We start from the raw sequence: 23902 nt of genomic DNA, 5'->3' as shown, positions 1-23902 counted from the left end.
GCTTTCTTCACAACAATGCAAGTATATTTGGGAATTTATATAGTTATGCAGTATAATTTGTAATCAGTTTTATAAACATAAATATTTTATTTTACTGGCAATAATAAGCATGAGAAAAAAAAGCTTTGATGCAAGTAGTATAAAGTTTATTAGAAGCTGTTAACTGCATTTCTATGACAGAAAATAGGTACATTATTTTTTTTTCTCTTTCTCTCTCTCTCTCTCTCTCTCTCACTTCTTTTATTTCTCTCTCTTTTCTTGGTTCCTAATATCAAGTCTATTTGAATGCTATTTGATTATAAATGTATTATATTAAATAGATGTACATAGAAGTATGAATTGTTTTTAAAAGTTTCTATTTGTTTATATGATGCTGATTTATCAAATGTTTAGTTTTGTCTTACTAGATAATCTAATTGAAAGATGTTAATTTTACTTAATAATAACTAGTATTAAATTGATAAGGTGGCAGCTGAGGTACTCCTGCTTAGGGTAGGGGGTTAACTTGAGTAGTATGTGCTACTCAAAGTTGGAGTTTTTAACTCCAGGCTGTGTGCAAGGTTTAATCCTTATATTATTTTTTTTTGTTTGCATATAGTTCTGACATCCACAATACATTTTGTAAGCTCATTGTCACTACAAACAAAATTGAAGCTTATACAAAATCCCATAAGAGTCTCAATAAATACAGCTATATTTAAAGGTACACATAAAGGAGGAGGTATAACATTACTTATTTTGTTAATTGTTATTTTGATTATAAGTTTTATATGTTTTAAAAATGCCAAATGACTTCTCTAAAAGGAATTTCTTTAAACATTAATGGACTGAATAATCCATGTAAAAGGGCAAGCTTAATGAGATACATTAATTTACACAAGGCCAACTTAGTATTCCTTCAAGAAACACATCTCTTGAAAAAGGATATTGATAAATTAGCCACTAATAAATATACAGTATTAGTTAGTTCAGAGCACACTCAGAAAAAAAGAGGAGTGGCTATTTTATGGAATAAAAGTATGCCCATACCTAAAACTATTAAGTCTTATCAAGATGATAAAGGAATGTTCTGTATGGTTACAATACAAATTAATGGAAAGACATATACATTAATCAATGTATATTGGATACCAGGAATTGGTATTAATACAGTGAAATACCATCTTGATAAGATCATATCATTCTCTATAGGAGATATTATTTTAGCAGGTGAATTTAATTGTATCCTACATGAAAAAGATACTACTACTATAGGAAAAAGGAAAATTACATCTAATGAAAAACATTTAAAGGACTTTGTTAATTCTTATCATTTAAATGATATTAATAATCAGTTAGACTCAAAATCATTACCATACACCTTTTTTTCTAACAGATATAAAACTTATTCAAAAATAGATAGAGTCTTTATTTCTAACCAGATGGTAACAGAATTAATAAATTCTAAAATCATTCCGTGTCCTATATCAGATCATAATTCAATTGTCTTTGAGTTCATGATAAAAAGTACTTACAATGTTCAGATCAAAAGGATACCAGCATATTTAACTCAACTAAAAGACTATAAAGATTATATACTTTCAGAAGTGCAACATTTTTTAGAAATAAACAATACACCTGAAGTCTCCATTGTTTATGTTTGGGATGTTTTAAAATCATATCTATATGGACAAAGTATCAGATGGTATAATAATAAAAGGAAATCTTGGGATAAGGAATTACTAGATATTCAAAGTAAATTAGACTCTTATAAGCATAATAATAAAGAAAATATTATGGACAAAAAAGTAATTGAAGAAATAAACAAACTAAATGAGAAATACAAAGAAATTTTAACTCATAAAGTTAAAATAACTTTAGAGAAATACAAGTTTTTGTCTTACTCAATAAGCCCCAAATACTTACATAGACTTAAAAATAAAACAAAAAAGTTGAATAAGCAAAATCATATTAAAGAAATGTTCTCTCTAAGGAAAAAGAATGTTTCTAGTCTACCAGAAATATTAGATGAATTTAGAAATCACTTTCACAAAATTAATCATAATAACATTAACATGGAACCTATAGATAAAATAAAGGAATTTATAACTACAAACATGAATAAAAAACTTAATAAACAACAAACTAAACTATTGGATAAAAGTATTTCATATACATAGGTTGTTACACAAATAAACAAGCTTAAATCAAACAAAGCACCAGGTAATGATGGTATTATACCAGAGATATATAAAATTCTTACTAAAAGTACATACTCATTAATACATAAGGTTTTTATTTTGGCCCAAAATGAGCTAATAACTCCCCCATCTTGGCAATACACATTTATTTCGCCAATTGTAAAACCCAATAAAGATCCAACTAGATGCACTTCATATCGACCCATTTCATTACTTAATGTTGATTATAAAATGTTTATGAGTATTTTTGCTGATAGATTGAAGACAATCATCCCAAGCATTATAGATATAGATCAGACAGGCTTCATTGTAAATAGAAACACTTTTGACAATATTAGGAGGACTCTAACATTAATTGATTTTGCAAATAGGAGAAAGAAAGATTTAACACTTATTAGTCTAGATATAAGTTTAGCATTTGATTCAGTAAGTTGGGACTACTTGTTTACCTTACTGAAGTGCACAAACTTCTCAGATGCATTTGTAAACCTAATTGAACATCTATATAAAGGTGCATTGGCTTATATTAAGATAGGAACATATGTCTCACAAAAAATACCCATCTTAAAAGGTACAAAACAAGGGTGTCCACTTTCTCCACTATTATTTACTTTAATAATGGAGCCTTGGGCTAATCTGATTAGAAACAGTACTGATATAGAGGGATTTGAAATAGATGCAAATACAACATCTAAAATTCAACTTTTTGCAGATGATGTTCTAATTACATCAGCAGGATCTAATTCCTCTATGCAGTCCCTATTTGATAAAATGATGAGTTTTAAAAATATTTCTGGTTTAATATTCAATGAAGAAAAACTAAAATACTACCTATATATACATGAAAAAATGTTCTCATTAGTGATTTTAGTAAATATATACCCAATTCAGGTCAGATAACTTATCTAGGTATAATATTAACTAAAGATATCAAATCTATTATACATAATAATTATAATACCTGTCATCTTAATATACAAAATCTTTTCAATACCTGGAATAATATGTTTTTTACTATGGAAGAGAGACTTACAATTATTAAAATGATAATATTCCCCAAGATATTATACTTAATACAATCAATAATACTTCCACCTACAAAAATAATTATCAAGAAATTGAATACATTAATGTTAAACTTCCTATGGGCACCTAATAGACCTAGGATTGCATTAAAGAAACATACCAATAGCTGGTCTCAAGGGGGCATTTCTTTTCCAGACTTTAACTTATATACTATCTCTTCTACTATAAAAGTTATTACTTTGTTAATAGATCAGTCATATGTTGCAAAATGGAAAGATTACTGGGAACTAATTAGTGTTCACTTCATGAAAATCTCTTTAACACATAAAAATATGATTGTAAATAACTCTATGCTATGGTTACTAAAAGAATTTTGCACTTCACCTATTACACCAAAATATATAGTTAGTTATCCATTAAACATTATTATTAGTTATCGTAATTTTATATTCATGCATCCTAAGTATAAGGAATGGAATTGTATTATATTCCCTATAAAGTATACACGTGGTATGCTTTTGTCATCTACTTCTGAAGGAACTCATTCAGTCACAGACAATGATCTAAAGAACTGGTATCAGTTGCTATCTGATAATAAAGTTAAAAATTTAGATCTTTTAAAACAAGAATTTGATCTGAGAGAAACTTGTTGGTTAGAAGTTCAGACCTTTAGACAACATCTCATTAATAAAATTGATTTAATGTCTATAACAGTTAAATAATCTATTCCAACACTGACTGATTACTTGATATTAAATTTACAACATAAAGTTTCTGACAAAGGTAAACTTTCATACATACATAAAATTATTAGAGAAGAAACTTATTACAATGTAGATACCTATTGGAATTATTTCACTTCTATTAATGGTGAATTACCAAATCAACAAGATAAACAATATATATTGGAATCTGCCTATAAAACTACTTCTTCCATTATCTGGAGACTTTTTACTTGGAAATTTTTACATAGATCCTTTTATACACCTTTGATGATGAATAAAATAAATAATAAAGACAATCTATGTAAAAGGTGTAATGTAGAAATTAATGCTGATTGGGCACATATGTTTTATGACTGTATAAAATTGAAAAATATTGGAAGTCAATCAATGATTTTTTGCAGGCTCTTTTTACAGATAATTTTATTATTTCTAAATATCTTATATTATTCAACACTCCTGTACCTCAAGGTGTTAAAAAAGTTAAGCTTCCCTTGTTATGGTCTATTCTAGCAGTGGCTAGAAAAATAATAACCAGAAATTGGATTTCAGATGCACCTCTTTCTTTTAATGAATTTAAAAATGTTATGACTATAGTGTGCCATATGGAATTGATGACAATAAAATCAAGAACTACTAGAAAAACATCTTATTATGTTATATGGGATACCTTACAAAATTTGTTAAAAAAATCTTAACTTCAATAGCATGGTATTTTAGTTTAATTAATTGATTTGATCGTAGTGGATGTCTTTGTAAATACTTTGGTTATTTTATTGAATGTTATAACCATTTCTATTTTAATTACTTGTATAAAATTGTTATGATATTTACTTGTATGTTAAAAATAATAAACTTGTTTTTAAAAAAAAAAGAAATGAATAAACATAATTTTACCAACCTATTCAAAATCTACAAAAATAATTTTGTGCAGAAACTGAAAGAAAAGAGGACCTAAAAGCATTTGTAATGTATATAAAATAATCCGTTGCCCACTTTTGCTTAGGTGAAAAAGAATTAAAGAGTAGCACTTACCTTATGTCATCACTTACCTTATGTTTGAGTTTTGCTCGCTGGGTCATCTGCTTAACAAAACTTGACTGAAATGAGAAATATCGTGGAAACCTCTGTCGATCTCTTAGCTCACAATAGATGTATTTCATGCCAAACGTTAAGTACATTCCCCAAGAGTTTATGATATATAACTTAGATAGATAAAAAAATCATTAGCAGAGACAATATATATATATATAATATATATCAAAGTTATAGATGCACACTCATATCAACATATCTGTGAAATGCTTGCTACCTTAAAAGATATAAAACTATACTGAAAGATCAAAGTAAGAAAGTAATTTCCCAAATAAACGGAAAAAGAATGCAATAGCATTAAATAGAAATTAAAAGATTGCTCTTCAATAGATGAAATACTAAAAATATTCAGCAAATGAAACCAGAGACAAGGCAACAACCTATATGATTTATGGATATTGAAACACTGCGCCTCAATACAGAATGCAGAAGAAGTCAGAAATGAAAATGAACTAAGTCTTTGTTTTGCAGTTTTCAGCACATACAGCATGAAAACTGAAAGAAGGATGGGAAATTACAAAAAGCACATATCACTAAAATTCCTCACCTGTGGGAAGAGTCTCAAGTCTGTTTCAAGCAGTCTGTGCAACTTAGTATTATGCATACACTGTCAAAAAAAAAAAAAAACTTTTCTGTTGCCTGACAACCTGGGGTCTAACATACATCATAAGGCATTACATTGACAGAAAGTGTATAGATACAGGCTTCTACTCCAAGTTATCACTTTGTACTCTATAAGCCCAGAACATATAGTTGAAATAAAATATAAAACATTTCCATTATACTTGAAGAGAAAAAAAAAGAGTGAACAAATAAACTTATAAGCAGAATATTACCAGCTTATTTGAATTCTGGTATTTTAATTTCTCCCAGAAACTGAAAAAGGATAAGACCTAACAGAACTTATAAAAAATATCAAATGTTCTGTTGATCAGCATTTCAAATGTAAAAATAATTGATGAGTAGCACTTATCTTATATATGACATTTGCTCTACTGGGACATCTGCAGATTGAATTTTGACTGAAATGAGGAATATCATGGAAAGAACTGTCAATCCCATCACCCACTATTGAACTATTTGGTTATCATTGTTGAATGCATTTGGCAACAGTTTATTATGTATACCCTGTAAATATATATCTAATATGGGCTATACAATTCATTATGTATACATTCATAGTGAGGAATTATATAAGATGCACTAGATAAAAATCAAAGTTACAGATGCACGCTCAGTTCCCAAGACAGAAGACATTAGTGAAATATTTCCATCTATAAAAGTTATCAAGGAATACTGAGAGATCAGTATAAGAAACCTACATTTCAAATGTGCAGAAAATAATACTTCAATGAATATCAATTGCTTTTTAATACTTGTTATATGAAAACTGATCATCTACTGGAAAGCAGTAAAAAAAACAACCCATATTATATTATGTACAGGTAATGAAACACTGCCGAGAAATGTGTACCATAGAAGTCAGGAAAGAAAAATAAAACTCCTTATTTTGTTGCATTGACCATGTGCAGACTGAAACATACTTGAGGGTGAAATCTCAAAAAGCATCTATGAATGAAATTGTTCACCTGTAGAAATATTCATTTGTTTGTATCAGTCACTATGTGCAACTTTTTATTATTATCAGTACATTCTGGATTATAAAATGTTCAGCTGCATGATAAACTAGGATCTACAATTCTGTAGACAGAAAATGAAGTCATAAGGCATTACAGTAGCAGAAGACATATGCTCCTACTTGAAGACATCACCGGAAGTATGACTTTACAGTTTACAAGCCTTGCAGCTACATTTGAGGAAATGCAGCCCCATTACGTTAGGATAAAAAAGAGTGAACACATAAATCAGTATTTAAAAATTAGTAAACAGAATTTTACTAACCTATTCAAAATCTGAACAAGTAACCTTGCACAGAAACTGAAAGAGAAGACCTAATAGTGCTTAAAATGCATATACAATTATGTGTTGCTAAATGATGCTTAGGTAAAAACAATTTAGCACTTACTTTATGTCTGCACTTACCTAGTGACTGAATTTTGCTGTACTAGGTAGTCTGGTGAACAAATGTTGACTAAAATGAGAAATATTATGAAAATCACTGTCTATCCCTTAGCTCAAAGTAGATGTACTTCATGCCAAAAGTTGAATACATCTGCCAGCAATGTATGATGTATACTTTGTTCATACCTATCTGCTATGGAGGGTCTTTATTACCATGTCAACAGGGCTGTTCATTGAATGTCCGTATGTTAACACATGTACACCGAAATGCCTAAATGTCGAATGGCCACAAAAGTGATTTTTTTTTTCCAGGGAAAAAAATCACTGGGCCATTGTCAGGAATTTGCCATTTCCTTCACTGTAGTGTGATCTTGGAGTTGGTATATTTCAGTAGGGGGGTGTGTGGAGGTTGAAGTCCCCCATTTCATTGTGTCTATTGGTTTGTTTTCTTTTTGTTGGCCCAGTGATTTAATTGCTTTTGTTGCTGTTCAGCATTTGGGTATTTTGGTGTACATGTGACAATGTAAGTGCATTCAATGAACAGCCCTGTCGATATGGTAACATAGACCCGCTATGGACTATAGATTTTAGCACTCATTATACATACACATATGTGAAAGTCATTATAGGAGCACTAGATAAAGATCAAAGTTACAAATACTCATATCCTAAGATGTCTTTTTATAATGCTTCATGCTTTAAAAGTTATAAAAATACAGTGAGAGATCAAAATAAGAAATCTATGTTTCAAATGGATTGAAAAGAAGGCCATAGCATTGAAGAAGAATTAAAAGATTGCTTTCCTAAAGCTAAAATACCAAAAGTTATTATGAAATAAGAGAAAAGCAACAATCCATATGATGTATGGATATTGAAACAATTGACAGGAATGCACAACTCAGAAGACAGATACGGAAACTGCATTAGGTCTCTGTTTTACTGCACATATCATTAAAACTGTTCACCTGCAGGAAGATTTGCATGTCTGCTTCAAGCAGTCTGTGGAACTTATATTTATTATGCATACATTCCCAAGACTTACCTTTTCTTCTGCATGACAACCTAGGGTCTACACAACTGCGCTCAGAAAAAGATGTCATAAGGCATTACATTAACACAAGATGTAAAAATACAAGCTGCTTCTCCAAGCTATCACTAGAAGTAGGATTTTATACTCTACAAGCATGCACCATACAGCTGAAATAAAATGTAAAACATCTCCCTTAAACTTAAAGCAAAAAAGAAAGAAAAATAAATTCATAAACAGAGAATTACCAGCCAATTTGAATTTTGGTATTTTAATCTTGCCCAGAAACTGAAGGAGGAGAAGACCTAACAGAACTTATAAAACATATAAAATATTCTGTTGATCATCACTTCAAATGTAAGAAGACTCAATGAGTAGCACTTATTCTTATATCTGACTTTTGCTGTACTGGGACATCTGCTGAATGAAACTTTACCAAAATTAGGAGTATCGTAGAAACTGCTGTCAATCCCATCATAAACTATGCAACTATTTGATTATCAGTGGTGAGTGCATTCGGCAATAGTTTATTATGCATACCTTGTAAATTCCTACCTAATATGGCCTCTACTATTTAAAAGCTCATTATGCATTCATAGTTAGGAAAGATATCACATGATGCACTAGATGAAGTTCAGAGTTACAGATACACGCTCAGTTTCCCAAAACACAAAATATCGTTGAAACTCTTCCTTCTATAAAAGTCACTAAAGAATACTGAATGATATATATAAGAAACCTACCTTTCATGGGCAGAGAGAATATATCAATCAATCAATCATCTACTGTAAAACAGTAAAGGCAACAACAGTAATGAAGCAATGCACATAAATGTATAACACAGAAGTCAGGAATGAAAAGTCCCTTTTTTGCTGCATTGATCATATGCAAATTGAACCATAACCAAAGGAAAATAAACCTCAAAATGTGTCTATGAAAGAAATTGATCACCATTGAAAATATTTGCATATCTGTGTCAATCACTCTGTACAACTTACTATTATTATCAGCGAATTCTGTGTTCTAAAATTTCCTGTTACTTAGTCAAGGATCTGCAATGTGTAGACAGAAAATGAAGTCAGAAGTCATTACATTAGCAAAAGGCATGTAGCTATAGGCTCCTATTCCAAGATGTCATTGGAAATATGACTTTATAGTTTGCAAGCCTTGCACCTACATGTGAGGAAATACATCCCTACTACATTAGGTCAAAAAGAGTGAACAAATAAATCAGTATATTGAAAAGTAATAAACAGAATTGTACCAGTTTATTCAAAATCTGGAAAAGTAATCTTCTGCAGAAAATGAAAGTGAAGAAGACCTAACAGTTAGACATGCATAGGTAATAAGAATTAAAGCGCAGCACTTGCCTTATGGAAATATCACAGAAACATCTGTTGATCCCATCGCTTGCAATAGATGTATTTCATTTATTTATTTATTTATTTATTTATTCCTTATTTGACATTTATTGACCAAGTTAGTCTGACTGAGCTGATAGCCCTTTTTCAGTGGAGGCCTGGGGAGAAAAGCTCCACAGTTAACACATATGCAGAGTATAGTACAGTATTAAAAAGTTAGTTTGTAGTTGACAATTAATAGTTTTAGAGTCACAGTTTACAAGTATGCAAAGCAATGTACAGTATTAATAAAGTTAGTACAAAGTTTACCATTAATAATGTAAAGGCACCGAGGCTATACAAAATTATACAATCTTATCAGGAACACCTTCATTAAAGATGTCACTACAGTATTAAAAAGTTGGAATGAAGATTCCATTAATATTGTAAAGGCACCAAGGTTATATACAAAATTATACGATTCTTGTCAGAAACACCTTCCTTAGTAGCATAAAATATGAAAGAATGTTGGCAAGCATTTAGCTACCGGTTATTTAGATTGCAACTAGTTTTAGTCATGACAGGAGTTGAGTAAATTAGCCAACAGTTTATGATGTAAACCTTGTTCATACCTAACTGCTATGGTCTATAAGTTTTAGTGCTCATTATACATATATAGATAGGACAGTTATTAGAGGAGACAGATGAAGATCAGAGTTACAGATACATGTTCAGATCCCAAGACATCAATGGAATTCTTCCTTCTATAAAAGTCATTAAAGAATACTGAGAGATCAATATAAAAATACCTATTAAATGGGCAGAAAAGATTATATCCATAGGCATAAATCAATTTGTAATAAGTTTAATATGAAAAGTGATCATCTACCTGAATCAGTAAAGGCAACAATCCATATGACATATGGATAATGAAACACTGTACGTAAATACAGAACACAAAAGGAGCCAGGTATGGAAAATTAGGCAAGTCCCTTTTCTCTTGCATAGAGCATGTGCACATTGAAACATAACTGAAAGAGGAGGAGGAATCTCTAAAAGCATCTATGAAAAAAATGATTCACCTGTGAGAATATTCCCATGTCTGAGCAAAGCACTCTGTTCAACTTATTATTATTATTATCAGTAAATTCTGGATTATCAAGTGTTATATTACATAATAAGCTAGGATCTACACTTCTATAGACAGAAAATGAAGTCATAAGGCATTACAATAGAAGAAGACATATAAATATAGGCTCCTATTCGAAGACATCACCAGATGTATGACTTTACAATTTACAAGCCTTACACTTACACTTGAGGAAATGCAGCACATTACATTACAATAAAAAAGGAATTAATGCATTTGTATTAAAAAATTAATATACAGAATTTTACCAGCCTATTCAAAATCTGGAAAACTAATCTAGTGGACAGACTGAAAGAGAAGACTTAAAATTCCTTATAATATATATAAAATAATCTGATGCTCAGCAATGCATAGGTAATAGGAATTGAAGCACAGCACTTATGAATGCGCTTACTTTATGAATTCTGCTATACAGGCTCATCTGCCAAACAAAACTTGTCTGAAACAAAATATAGCACTGAAACATCTGTTGGTCACTTCCCTCATAATGACTGTATTTCATGCCAAGAGTTGAGTACATTTTCCAGCAGTTTAAGATGTATATCTTGTTCATACCTGCCTGCTTTGGACTATAGATTTTTGTATTGATTATGTCTATTTGGCTAGGAAAGGCATTACAGGAGACACTAGATAAAGATCAACATTACAGATAGACTCTCATATCCCAAGGCATCTGTGGAATGCTTCCGACTGTAAAAGTTATATAAACATACTGAGAGATGAAAATAAGAAACCTGTGTTTTAAATAGATGGAAAAGAATGCAACAGTGGTGAATAAGATTTACAAGATTGCATTCTATAGTTCAGATATCAATAGTAATCTGCAAATGAAACAAGAGAAGTGTCAACAACCCATTTGATGAATGCCTAATGAAACACTGCACATCAACACATAACATAGAAGACATCAGGTGTGTAAAATAAACTAAATCCTTATTTGATGCATTGAGGATGTGCCCCATGAATCCTGAAAGAAGGGTGGGAAATCTCAGAATGAACGCATCACTAAAATCATTCACCTGTGGGAAGATTTGCATGTCTGCTTCAAGCAGTCTGTGCAGCTAATTGTTATTATGCATACATTCCTAAAAGTAACCTCATCTGGTGCATGACAACCTAGGATTTACATGTCTGTACAGAGAAAAAGAAGTCATAAGTCTTCACATTAACAGAAGGCAGATAGATACAGGCTTCTATTCCAGACTTCACCAGAAGTATGACTTTCTACTCAATAAGCCTTGAACTTACAATTGAAATAAAATGTAAAACATCTCCTTTTATTTGAAGACGAAAAAATATACTGAACAAGTAAATTGATAAACAGAATATTACTAGCTTACTTGAAATCTGGCATTTTAATCATGCCCAGAAACTGAAAGAGGAGAAGACCTAATAGAGATTATGAAATATATAAAATATTATGTTGCTCAGCAGTGCAAATGTAGGAAGAGTTGATATGCAGCACTTACCTTATATCTGAATTTTGTTGTACTGGGACATCTGCTGAATGAAACTTGACTGAAATGAGGAAATATCATGGAAGCAGTCTGTCCCTTCACCCAATATGGAAGTATTTTCCAGTGATGAATACATTTGCAGACAGTTTATTATGAAAACATTAAAATACTTACCTGATATTGGCTATACCTTTTAAAAGCTCATTATGCATATGTAGTTAGGAAAGTCATCATAGGAAAAACTAGATAAAGATCAAAGTTGCAGATACATGCTTAGTGTACATGACACAATACATCAGTGAAATTCTTCCTTTTGTAAAAGCAGTTAATGAATACTGAAAGATCAATATTTATTATTTAATTTATTTACTGGGAAAGTTAGACTTGAAACAAAGCCAATTTTCAGCAGACCTGGGGAAAAATGCTCCAGATGCATGTTTTTGTAACAGGGGAGAAAATCAGTGTACCCAGAGGAAACCCACACAAATGCAGGGAGGACATGCAGACTCTACACAAAAGGTACCACAGCTGAGAATTGAACCATAAAGCCTCTTGCTGTGAGGTGACAATGCTACCACTGCACCACTGTGTCATCCATGCAAGAATGTAAGAAACCTAACTTTCAAATGGGCAGAGAAGACTACATCAATGAATATCAATTGCTTTTTAATCTTTTCCATATGAAAGGTGATAATCTACTGGAAAACAGTAAAGGAAAAAACCCATGTGATGTATAGTTAATGAAAGTATGCACATAAAGGCATTACACAGAAGAAGTCAGCTATAGAAAAAGTACATGTTTTTCTGCATTCAGCATTTGTAGATTGAAACATAACTGAAGGAAGAGACATCTCTAAAAAGGTTTTACTGCCTGAAAAACAACTGAAGGAAAAGAAATCTCAAAAACATCTAGAAAGGAGATTGTTTACCTGTGGGAATATTCTCAGTTTTGCTGCATTGAGCATGTGCAACATGAAAACTAAAAGAAGGATGAGGAATTACAAAAAGCATGTATAACTAAAATTGTTCACCTGTGGGAAGATATTCATGTCTGCTTGAAGCAGTATGTGCAACTTATTATTATGCATACATTCCTGAAAGTAACCTTTTCTGTTGCATGAGAACCTGGGGTATACACATCCGTACTTAGAAAAGAAAATCAAAAAGGATTACATTAACAGAAGACTTATAGATACAGGCTTCTACTCCAACATATCACCAGAGGTATGACTTTATACCCCACAAGCTTAGGACATACAGTTAAAATAAAATGTAAAACATTCCATTATACCTGAACAGAAAAAAAAAGAGTGAATAAATAAATTTATAAACAGAATATTACCAGCCTTTTTGAGCTGTGGTATTTTAATCTTGCCCAGAAACTGAAACAGGGAAAGAACTAACAGAACTTATAAAATATATAAAATATTCTGTTGCTCAGTAGTACAAATGTAAGAAGATAAACGAAAAATGTTCGAACCAAACCAAGAATAAATCCTGTAGCAGCCAAGAAGAAAGCAGGAAACACGCCAGCAAAGGTTCCACTGTTTAATAACTCAAAATAGCAAAAACAACAGAGTAGAAAGGCACAAATTAACGCTCTTAACAGATAAATTGCGTTTTCGTACAAATGTAAGAAGACTTGATGAGCAGCACTTATCTTATATCCAAATGTTGCTGTAATAGGACATTTGCTGATTAAACCTTGACTGAAGTGAGGAATATCATGGAAAAAGCCGTCAATCCCATCACCCAACATGGAACTATTTGATTATCAGTGATGACTTCATTCAACAATAGTTTATTATGTACATATGGTAAATACCTACCTGATATGGGCTATACCATTTGAACGCTCATTATACAATCATACTTATTAAAGATATCACAGGAGACACTGGGCGAAGATCAAAGTTACAGATATCCACTCAGTTCTCAAGACACAATACATCAATGAAATTCTTCCTTCTATAAAAGTCATTATAGGATACTGACAGATCAGTATAAGAAACATACCTTCTAAATGGGCAGAGAAGATTACATTGATGAATTGCAATTGCTTTTTAATACTTTATTTAAAAGTAATCATCTACTGGAAAACAGTAAAGACTGAAACTCATATGATGTATGGATAATGAAACCCTGCATATAAAGGTATAACACAAAAAAGTCAGGTATGGAAATAAACTAAGTCCCTGTTTTTCTGCATTGTACTTGTTGTGATACCATACCACTGGCCCAGTAATCAAGGAGCCTCACTCCTCACCACTGGCAACAGTGGGGAATGTACACACTAGGAGGATTACAAGTACACACACAGTAAAGTGCAATTTTCCTTAAGAACACACAGAGACCACAGTCAGTCTGGGGCTGGTTTCTGCCTCTTTCTCCAGATCCCCAGTAAGACTCCCCACTGGCACAGCTTTAGGGTTGAGATCACAGCTGAGTGGCCAAGCCAAGCCCTCCAGCAGCCTATCTGTCCAACCAGTGCTTCATGTCCCTGCCCAAGTAGCTGACACACACATGTTGAGGTTTGATTTATACACAAACACACACTTGGCAAAGGCTGGCACAGATTTACTAGCTATGACCCCTTCTGTCCAGACTATAAGGTAGTTTTGACTGTTACCAGCCACTCCTTATCAGCTACTTTAAGGCCCTTAACAAAGAGTATCCAATCTTACTGTACAATGTTACTATTAATCCAAATGGTAACTTGACCAAGAGCAAGGCTATTAGGAGTGGCCTGCACAATGTCAACAAATAGAAATGGAAGCACTCTATGAGTGTAAATATGTCTCACAAATATAAGTCACAATGAAAGGTTTAAATATATTTAATAAGAAATAATAAAAGAATACGAAAATGCTCATTAAATAATCGCAGTTACATCAGAGTTTAAAATCACAGGAAATATTTAAAACAGCATTGCAGGACATTCTCAAATAAATAAAGAACACATCTAAGCTATACTTTGCCATATTCCTGTCTGAATCTTGGATAAATTACTGTACCCTAGTTAACTTACTTCCAGAGCAAGGCAAGTGTGGTGAATGGATTTTCTATCTGATGTTGTTGAATCCAAGTCAGAATACAGAATGCTCTCCCTCTCTTAGAGAGTTCTTAAATTAATATCATATATTACTGCTGGGTTAGCTTGCAGGATGGCACCATTTCTTGTCATCTGACTTTGGTTCCCAATCTAAACCCCCATTGCTAGAAACTGCCAGCATTTAGCATCTCCCTGTGAAAATACATAGCCCTCAGAAGTTTGCAGCTGCTGGAAGAGTTAAAACAATAAAACACTTACAACACAACGCGGAAGGCTCCCTAGTTTTAGACATCCTGTCTCTTTGCTGTATTGAAACTATTTTTATGGTGCAGTTATAAAATAATTTAATTTCAACTATTTTCTGAAGTTTTCCAAGTAAACCTACTATTTATTTTATTTTATTTATTTTACATTTGTTGACTGGGCTAGTCTAGCTGGATATATTTCCATTTCAGTAGAGGCCCGGGGAGAAAAGCTCCACACAAAACACAACAAGGAGACATGTTAATAATAAAAAAATAAAAATAAGAATATAAAATTAGTAATAAAATCAACAAAAAGCTAAGCCACACAAAACTACAGTAGACATGAATAATACTAGGTCAGTTACAAAGCATCTTAATTAATGGATAAAGGCTGCGCCAAAAAAGCTTCTAAAATAAATAAAAAAAAAATTAGAGTACAAGTGACTAGAAAAGTTGAAGGAGTAATACAAAACTAGAAAAGATGGAAGAGACAGTAGTCAAGAAAGTGAGAAAAGAAAAGAAAAGAAGACAAAAGAGAAGAGAGGGGAGAGATGAGAGAAGTAGGTCAGAGCATAGAAGGACTGCAAAGGGCAAAAGAAAAACTAGGTATTTGCTTAACTATTAAGCACAGAGTAGGGTTAAAGGTAGAGAAAAGGGTAATGAAGAAAGTTAGTCTGGTGTACTACATGAAAAAAGCCAGTGATTTTGGAAGTACAGTTTGATTTTTTGTTTGAAGAGAGGTAAGGATGTGATCAGAGTTATATCCCTAGGTAGCAGATTCCATATTCTACCAACAGTATTAGTGAATAGAGAGTCACCAGCTAAGTTGTGGGACTTTGTAGATTTGGCCAGGAGTTTACAAGAAGATTGAAGGGAGGTAAGATTGGTATAAGGGATTAAAAGTTGTGAAAGTATAGGGGTATTATCAGGTTGGTACAGTATTTTGTGGGCAATAGTAAGTTGTGAGATTATAAGATAGTTTTGTAGTTCTAGCCAGCCTAAAAGTTTCAAATTAAGACAGTGATGGGTTCTGAAAGGGTTACCAGTGGCAAAGCGGGCAATGTTGTTATAGCAAGTTGCTAGTTTGTTTAGGTTAGCTTCCTTGAGGTTGGTGAAGATAGGAGAGGCATAAAAGAGAGTAGATATAAGATGGGAGTGGGCGATAGTAGCTCTAGTAGATGGGGTGAGAAATGGTTTAATACGGTATAAGGATCCTAATTTTCTGTTAACTGATTTGATGGTGTTGTTGATGTGTTGATCAAAAGTGAGATTGTTACCAATGGTTATTCCTAGCAGTTTAGTTGTTGAGTCAGGAAAGATGACAGTGGTGTTGTTTGACAAGATAGTGAAGTTTAATGGGAGGTTCAAGTGGTGGGGGTGAAGAGGAGAAGTTTAGTTTTTTTTTGCATTAAGAAGGCGGTACCGTCTAGTAAACCATGTTTCTACTGTGTTGAAGATATTTTGAGTTAGTGAGATTAGATCTGAAGAGGAAGATGCTGAACAAATAATAGTGGAGTCGTCAGCGTATTGAATGCAGGTAGCTTGAGGGATTACAGAGTGAAGATCATTAATATAGAGGGAGAAGAGAAGTGGACCAAGAATAGAGCCCTGGGGGACTCCAATAGAAATGGGCAATAAGGAAGAGATGTGGTTGTCCCAAAGAACGGCTTGTTGTCTGTTACTCAGATATGAACTAAACCATTTAATGGCAAGGTTATCAAATGAGAGGGATTTGAGGATGTTAATTAAAGAAGAGTGGTTAACCATGTCGAAAGCTTTAGAGAGGTCAATGAATAGAGCAGAAGAGAAAAGATTATTGTTGCGATTGCTGTTGATGGTATCTATAAAGGAAAGGAGGGCAGTGGTGATGCTATGGTGAGGTCTAAAGCCATGTTGACAGTTAGCTATAATGTTGTGTAAAGAGAGATACTGTACAAGTTGCTGATGAATACATTTCTCCATAATTTTTGCTAAAGGTGAGAGAAGAGCAATTGGTCTAAAGTTAGAGTAGTCAATAGAGTTACCACCTTTGTGTAGTGGGATAATATGAGAGACTTTCCAGATATCAGGGATGGTTCCCTCTTGGATTGTCCTATTTATAAGTATAGTTATCGGGTATGCAATTTCTTTGGCTGCCTTTTGAAGAAAAAGAGAAGGGAGCTTGTCAGCAGAGGGGGTACAAGGTTTCAGTTTGTGAATAAGTCTGTAGATGAAAGAGGTAGAGATGGGTTGTAGAGAGAAGTTGTAAGAAGAGTCTACTAGATTATTTGGAGGATAGAAGTTACTGGTGTTCAGTTGTCTAGCAAGCGATTGAATAGTTTCAGTAAAGAAAGAGTTAAAAGCATTTGCAGTTTGGTGAGGGGTGTCTGGGTCAGCATTTAGGGGGGGAGGGAGTTTTGGCTGTTCCTGGTGAAAGGAGTCTATTGATCGTGGACCAGAATTGTTTAGGTTTATTGAAATGAGTTTCTTGAAGTTCACAGTAGAATTTTCTTTTGACAGTGATTATAGCTTTTTTGGTAAGACTTCTAAGTTGGTGAAAGTGAAGAAAATCGGAGCTGATTCTATGGCATCTCCATTTGGCCCAAACTTTATTTCTAGAGAGGATTAGTTTTTTAGTTTCATTCGAGAGCCATGGGGCTATATTAGACTTCATTCTAATGGTACGCTCAGGAGCATGTTTGTCCAAAATGGAAAGGAAAGTAGAATTAAAGAATAATACTGCTTCGTTAAGTGGAAGTGATTTTAAGGGGTTCCAGTTACATGTTCTGAGTTCTGAGTACTATGTTCCAGTTTCCACTGTTAAAAAACATATACATCTTTAAGCTCAGTACTCTACAAACCCTTTCAACAAACTCTTCTGTACCAGTAGTTTGATATACAGACAACAAACAGTTCTAATACATTTGTAACATAAACATATGAATCATGTTGACACTCACAAATGACATATGATTATTTACAAAATTCCAGCTAGATGTGCTGGCAGTACCTCCTTTTGTCACACTTGTGCAGATTGAAACATAAATAAAGGAAGACAAATCTCAAAAAGCATTAATGAAGGAGATTGTTCACCTCTGGGAACATTTGCATGTCTGTGTCAAGTACTCTGTTTAAAGTATTATTATTTTCAGGACATTCTTGATAGTAATATGTTTTGATGCATGGCAAGTTAGGCTCTACACTGTTGTAGACAGGAAAAGAATTCATAAGGCATTACATTAGCAGAAGAAATATAAATATAAGCTCCTATTCCAAGACATCACCAGAAGTATGAATTTAGAGCTTAAAAGCCCTGCACATACACTTCAGATAATATAGCTGTATTACATTTGGATAAAAAAAGAGTGAACAAATTAATCACTATTCAAAAATTAATAAACATAGTATTTCCAGACTATTCGAAATCTGGAACAGTAATTTTGCACAGAAACTGAAATAGACAAAGACCTAACAGAGCCTATAATATATATAAAACATTCTGTTGCTTAGCATTGCATAGGTAAAAAGAGTTAAGTGTAGCACTTGCCATATGTCTACACTTACCTTGTGTCCAGAATTTGAAATACCAAAAGTAATCAGCAAAGGAAACAAGAGAAATGGCAACAACCCATATGATGTATGGATATTGAAACACTTCACATCATTGAATAACACAGATGAAGTCAGGTATGGAAAATTAACCAAGTCTCTCTTTTGCTGCATTGATTATATGCAGCATGAAAACTGAAAGAAGGATGGGAAATTGAAAAAAAGGATTTATTACTAAAATTGTTCACCTGTGGGAAGAGTTGCACATCTGCTCCAAACATTCTGTGCATCTTATTATTATTATGCATAAATTCCTGAAAGTAACCTTTTCTGTTGCATGACACCATAGGGTCTACACATCGGTACTCTGAAACATAAGTTGTAAGGCATTGCGTGATGAAGACGTACAGATACAGGCTCACATTCTAGGCTTTCACCAGAAGTATGAGTTTATTCTCTATAAGCCTAGAACACAGAGATGAAATAAAATATAAAACATGTGCATTATATTTGAAGAGAAAAATGAGTGAACAGATAAACTTACAAACAGAATATTACCAGACAATTTGAAATCTGGAATTTTAATCTTGACTAGAAACTGTAAGAGAAGAAGACTTAACCAAACTTATAAAGCGTACAAAATATTCTGTTGCTCAGTGGTTCAAATGTAAAAAGACTTGATGAGTAGCACTTATATCTGAACTTTGCTGTACTGAGACATCTGCTGAATGAAACTTGACTGAGGCAAGGAATACCATGGATTCAACTGTTAATCCAATCACCTTCTATGGAACTATTTAACTGTCAGTACTGAGTGCATTGGGCAACAGTTTTTTATTTAACATTTGTTTACTGGGAAAGTCCAAATGGACACAGGTCCTTTTTCAGCAGAGGCCCAGGGAAAAATGATCCAGTTGTAGGAAATACAGACATTGCAGAAATTGACAAACATGCAAGGAATTACAAAAGTATAAACAAATGACAGCTACATAATGATAGACAATACAATTCTTTAGAAATAAACATTTATATCACACATCATACATAAATATATACAATATAAATGAGAAAGAGAACTAGTTTCAGCACACTTCAGGTCAAATATCGGAGTAAGATAACACTCAATGAGCAATATTTAGTTAAAGAGAATGAGGTAAGGTATATCCAGGAGAGTTGGAAGAACAGAGCCAAGTGTCTATTAAGTGTGATTTAAGGATTTTTTTAAATTGTAGTATAGAGCAGTTGGAGGTTATTGGGGTTGGCATTTTATCCAATATTTTAGGAATGATGTTTGAGAAAAGTGATTCCTCGCCTGAGTTGTTAGCTTTGGTGATCTCTAGAAGTAGTCTGTTACTGGAAAGAAGGGATCTAGAAGTGGTGTATGGTTGTATAAGATTTTGGAGATCAGTGGTTTTATGTGGTTGATGCAATATTTTGTGGGAAAAGGTTAATTGATTAAAGTGCAGCAGTTGCAAAAGTTTTAACCATTTTAGCTGTTTAAGAGATGAACAGTGATGTGTCCTGTAAGAGGCATCATTGACAAACTTGGCAATATTATTGTAACAAGATTCCAGTTTGGTTAGATCAGTTTTGTAGAGGTTGGTTAGTATTAGGGAGCCGTATTGAAGAGTTGACAAGAGATGTGTGTAAGTGATAGTAGCTTTTGTGTTTCTTGTTAGAAATTGTTTGTATATGTATAAAATACCTAGTTTCTTGTGGACCTTCTTAATGGTTTGAGCTATGTGAATATCGAATTTCAAGTGATTGTCAATTTCTAATGCCTAGCAGTTTAGTGCATGTTATTGGGTTGATAATAGTTTTATTTTTGGATAAGATATTGAAAAACAGGGAAGGCGAGGGAGATCTTGTCGGGTAGAAGAGAAAGAGCTTTGTTTTCTTGGGATTTAGTATGAGTTAGAAATTAGTGAGCCATGTTTCTACAGAAAGAAAGGAATCCTGGGTTATGGGGTGAAGTTCTTGTAGGAAGGAGGCTGCACATACTAGAGTAGAGTAGAGTCATTTGCATATTGTACCACTGAGGCATGAAGTGTGGAAGAATGGAGCTGGATGGTGAAGAGAGAAAATAATAGATACCCAGGGATGGAGCCTTGTGGAACCCCTAAGGTAACTGGGAGAAGACGGGAAAATGGTGTTGCCATTGGATGGCCTAATGTGATCCTGACAGGTAGCTTTGCAACCAGGTGACAGACGAGCTACTAAGGTTTAGGGGAGAGAGAGAACATTGATGAGTTTATTGTGATTTTCCATATTAAAGGCTTTGATTAAGTCCAAAAATATGGCAGATATAAATTGTCCATGTGTGCTAATGCAAAACCAGTTATTTTATCTACTTTCTAAGTTTGTAAGAGGAATATTTAAAAATTGTCCATATTTTTGGGCCTTTGTCCCACTTTTATTTATGACTTTGTCCAGATTTCTTGCTCTAAGTTAGTCCATGAATTGGCTATGCATGATTTTCTCTCACTAGGATTTTAGATAAGGGGGACAGAATGGCAACTGTATGATAATTAGTAAGTTTGGTGGAATTACCTCCCTTGTGTAAAGGTAGAGTGTCGGAGATTTTCCAAATAGCAGGTACCAGGCTGTCTGATATTAATCTGTTTATAAGTATGGCTACTGAGTATGCTATTGCTTCTGCTGCAATTTGTAGAAAGTCAGCTGGGAGGCTGTCTGTAGCTAGGGTGGGTGATTTCAGTTTCAGTTTTTTAAGTAGTTTTGTTATGGTATCAACAGACACGGGTGTAATGTAAAGTGGTTGGTGCTATTGTGGCAGTTGGTGCTGTGCTTGGGTGTGAAAGGGATAGAGTTGTTGGAGATGTTCTGAGAATTTGTAAGGGCTTGGATAGTTTCTGTAAAGCATTTATTGAATTGGGTTGCTATATTATCAGAGTTGCTGGCTGATGATGGAGTGGGAGTAGCTGATTTACCTGGCAGAAGTATATTTTTAATTGCAGCCCAGAACCTTTGAGGGTCATTGTGGTGGTGTTTTCTGGATATTGTGGGAACACTTGATGTTGCCTTATTTTACTAGTTTCTTAGCTTTGTTTTGCAGTTCTAAGAATGTTTCTCTTGTGATATGGATTTTGTTTTTGTGAAACTGTTCCCAAACCTTATCTCTAGCTTTGAGTAAGGATCTACATTGTTTACTTAGCCAAGGTGCATAGTTAGTTTTTACTCTAATAGTTCTTGGGGGGGGGTGGCAGTTTAATATATCTAAGAAAGTGGTGCTGAAGGAGTTAACAGCATCTTCTATGGGTAGCTGTCTGAAAGGTTCCCAGTTGTAGCTGTTTAGAGTGGAGATGAACCTGTTCGGGTTGAACCTTTTTTAATTCTGATTAAGCATGAGGTGGTTTGGTTGGTTTGGTGAGTGCAGGTTCGTAGAAGAAAGGTTGGCTGATGGTCACTCAGGCCATCAGGGAGACAGCCTGATTGAGATGATAGGGTGGGGTTGTTAACCAAAATCCAGTCAAGAATAGACTGAAATTTGGAAGGGTTTGTCAGTCCTCCTAGGAGATGTGATGAGTTGGGTGAGCCCATGGAAGTTAATATGGGATGTTGGATTCTGAGAAAAACATTGGAGCCAGTAAATGTTGAAGTCACTCATCAGGACTGTTTCCTGTGGGAGGGAATTGCAGATCCAGTGTAGTATGTTTTCTAGTGTGGGAGTATTGTTTCCTGGTGGGACCTAACTACCTATGATGTTAATGTGTTTGTTGGGGTTAATTTTTAATTTGGCAAAGATTAGTTCTACATTTTCAAAGTCAGGGATGCTTAATTTTAAATAGTCAAGTATTAGGTGATCTTTGAATAAGATCACGACTCCCCCACCCCTTTGTTTTTCCTGCATTTACATAGCATATTGAATCAGGGAGCTATACTGTCATTGTTGTTATTGTTGGGTTTTAGACATGTCTCTGTTAATATTACTATATCAGGAAAATACTTCTTACATTCATATTAAGGATGAGAAGGGAAGAATTGCTTTTCAGGTGTAATAGTCCAGGGTTGAATGTGATAGAGCTGCTTACCATATTATGTAGGGGAATGGAACTAAGATTAGGGTATATGTTCCTGGAGCAGTTTAATTGCTTAATAAGGTGTAAAATGAGTTGGACAAGCTTGTTTTGTAGTTTGGCATTTTTCAGACAGGTTTCAGATGTGGTTGTTAGAGATTTGAATTTATTTGCATGGTAATCTATGTGGTTAGTATAGAAAAGGGTTGGAGGAATTGTATAGTTTAATGGTCTATTTAGCTGGGATAATGAAGAGGTTTGCCAGGGAGGGGGATTGGTGGATTGTAGTAGAGTAAAATATGAGGTGAGGGAGTATAAGTGTAACATCAGTGAGCTAGTGGTGGTGTGTAGGGCTGTTAGGTTTAAGTGTTTATTATTAAGGTGAAGCATTTTATGAGGTTACTTTGTTATTTCCAAGTGCAGAGGGTAATTGTTGTAAAAGAGTTGGTGGGTGATAAATTATATGAGTTGTGTTTTGTGTGTAGGTAAAAGGGTTATGCATTTGCAGGAGGGGGTGTTGATGTTTTGAGTTAAGTACTAATAAGTGAAGAGTAGGGGTAGCTAATAGCAGGTTTAGTTATCTGATCTAATTAGTTGAAGTCTGGGTTGTGATTGGATATTGTTATGTGGGTTGGGTGTGAAAAGTATGAATCTACTTGAAGTGAGGGATGGGTGGGAATGGTGGTAGGGTAGAGGAGTGAAGTAAGCCCGAGCAAAGCAAGGGGGGGCATAGCAGGTTGCAACAGACTGTGTCACACTAGATCTCCAAGAAAAACAATCTGCAAGTTTAACTTCTAAGCAGTTTTTGGAGTACAGGCTATTTTGTAATCTAAAGCATAGGTTTTTATGTGCCAATTCATGGGGAGTGAAGTAATTTGTGTCACAGTCTAATTCTACTGGAAGGAAGGGGAATTTCTACTTTTGGAAGAGGTGGCAATAGGCCACTCTAAAGGTTGATTTAAGCACTAAATGTTCATATTGTTATAATGCAATGCTAAAAAGCAGTAAGTAGTGAATCGAATAA

This window comes from Protopterus annectens, chromosome 3.part1, assembly GCF_019279795.1.
Source record: "Protopterus annectens isolate FY-2018-M chromosome 3.part1, PAN1.0, whole genome shotgun sequence".
Taxonomy (NCBI): Eukaryota; Metazoa; Chordata; order Ceratodontiformes; family Protopteridae; genus Protopterus; species Protopterus annectens.
This window is presented reverse-complemented; position numbering follows the sequence as displayed.